Source organism: Nerophis lumbriciformis, linkage group LG34 (assembly GCF_033978685.3).
Source record: "Nerophis lumbriciformis linkage group LG34, RoL_Nlum_v2.1, whole genome shotgun sequence".
In the NCBI taxonomy this organism is placed as follows: Eukaryota; Metazoa; Chordata; class Actinopteri; order Syngnathiformes; family Syngnathidae; genus Nerophis; species Nerophis lumbriciformis.
In genome coordinates, this window is record NC_084581.2 from 17,322,501 (window position 1) to 17,325,000 (window position 2,500).

Consider the following 2,500-nt stretch of genomic DNA (forward strand, 5'->3'; position numbering starts at 1 on the left):
ATAAAACATTGAATACTAAGAGTATGTGAAAGTTCGGCTCCTACCTTGTTTATTTCCCTGACAACTTCCTTTAAAGTTTTGTAATCTATCAGAAATGTCAAGCAACGAAAATGCGACAAACATGGAAAAGTGTGGAGTGTTTTACATATGTTACCTATCATGCACTCTAATGGATTTATACATGTTTAATTTTAAATTATATAAACATGTGTTATAATATCCACAAAGTTCAATGAGCAGGAGGTGTGTTACGTGCGATCATGTGTTGACTTTTTTTGTTGGTTATAGTTCATTTACACCACGAGTGGGAAAAGTTGTTCGGATTGGGTCATATATTGATGTTGTGCTGGTGGCACCTGAAAACAAACATGTTGTCGTTAACTAGTGATTCAATCGACCTTCACATGATTTCAGCAAAAGTTTTCCAAGTCAAACCAATTTGCAGTGGAACCAATTTATGCTGAATTACTCTGCGAGCCAATCTTCTTGTTAAACTTGTGATGTCTCGCGGGCCGCACTGAAGACTTAGACGAGCTACAGTTTGGACATCCCTGCTTTAGGCCCATGTGGGTGTCAATCACCACCATCACCCATTTGACTTGAGCCTGCATGCTCAGTGTGTGTTGTGACAGGAGAAGGGATTGATATTTGCATATCCTGGGCGGACTCGTTGTATCCTGTGCTCAGTTAGGCCCTGGGGGCCCAGTAGTAATGATGACTGGCTCCCTGCAAGGATGCTCTATGTCGAGGAATCCTGGATGGATGACTGACGACTGTTTACCTGCGAGTGCTCACTCTGCAAACAGAACCTGCTCCAAAGCCTCAGAACCTGATTGGAGTTTGTAGTTGAGCTTATGTCAGGGCTGCCCTCGGGGAAACACACAAAAGAAACAGAAGTACCCTGAGAGCGCAGACTTCCACCAAGGCCAAACAATGATGCCAGATAGTGGAGTCATATGGTAATCAAATGTTATTTTTTGTTAGTGGAGTGTTTGCTTAATGGTGCCAATTATTCCACTTTTCACCCATTTGAATAGGTCTTGAGAGGTGCCTCAGTAGTGTATTGGAAAATCTAGGCTTAATGCTGGGATTTAGACCGTATAAAAGTGCTTTAATGCTAATAAGCTGTTTGTTACACAATTTGTGTCTCCAAGAAGTACTATTGTGCACTTTATCCACTTTTTACTTGAACCCTTTAACTCTGCAACGTAATGAATGTCATCTACAGTAGTTACTCATTATCGAACACACACATACAGTATATACGCATGTGTGTGTGTATATATATATATAGGGTGTGTGTGTGTGTGTGTGTGTGTATATATATATATATATATATATATATATATGTGTGTGTGTGTATATGTATGTGTGTATATACTGTATGTGTGTGTTTATAAGTGTATATATATATGTGTATATATATATATATGTGTTTTTCAGTTAGGGCGATAAATATTTGGACATTGATGCAATTTTCAGTATTCCAGCTCTGTACAACACCACAATGGATTTGAAATGAAACAATCAAAATGTGCTCGTCAGGAAGAAAGTCCTACTGACGACAAAGATCCAAGCAGCAGGGGACAAATCCAAATCCATTGTAGATTATGTTGCTGAAACCATCAAGCCATTATCTAACAACCAAAGCTTCATTGGTAAACGTGTAGTTCACATGCAGAAATTTCCCTTGGATGGCGACAATAAAGTCAAAGAGGTGTCGCTGTTTGTGGTGCCAGTCAATGTTAAAGATAACAGCAAACCCATCCACAACGCTAACAGCCCAAGCTTCTACTGCCTGCAGGACATCATGAGGGTGTGCAGCGAAACCAGCGTCCACTTCTGCTCTATCACCTCCAGGATGCTCCTGGCCTTAGACAAGTGGTTAGCTGAGCAGCACAGCGTGCCACACGCTATCCCTGCCCTGTTCCGACCAGCACCCGTGGAGCGGGTGAAGACCAACGTCAGCAACCCGGCGTACGGCAGCGAGGGCAAACTCAGCGATGAAGGCTTATACATGGGCTACACGGCACTGGAGATCAAGAGCAGGATGATGTCCCTCGAGAAGGCGGACATGTGCGTCCTGAATCCCCTTTATGGCTCTGATCTGCAGTACACTAACCGGGTAGACAAAGTTATCATCAACCCATATTTTGGGCTCGGAGCACCAGACTACTCCAAAATCCAGATCCCGACCAGGGAAAAGTGGCAACATGGCGCCAACTGCACAGCAGAAGACAAGGAGCGTCAGTGGGTGGAAGACTTCCCACTCCACCGCAGTGCTTGCGAGGGAGACACAGAGCTCCTCTCCAAGCTTTTAGACAGCGGCTTCTCAGTCAAGCAGCTGGACAGCGACCACTGGGCCCCTATCCACTATGCCTGCTAGCGCGGCAAAGTTGAGGCGACCAAGCTGTTGCTGGACAAAGCAAATGCAATCCAAACCTGCTGAATGGACAGCTCAGCTCCCCTCTGCACTTTGCTGCCAGGGGAGGGCATGCTG

At 44.3% G+C, this 2,500-nt stretch overlaps 1 protein-coding gene across 1 annotated transcript in view; it reads left to right on the forward strand.

Moving 5' to 3' along the window:
* Positions 1-2,500, forward strand: part of hbs1l (HBS1-like translational GTPase) — a 33,996-nt gene that overhangs the window by 15,205 nt on the left and 16,291 nt on the right. The gene's annotated exons all lie outside the window — the stretch shown is intronic.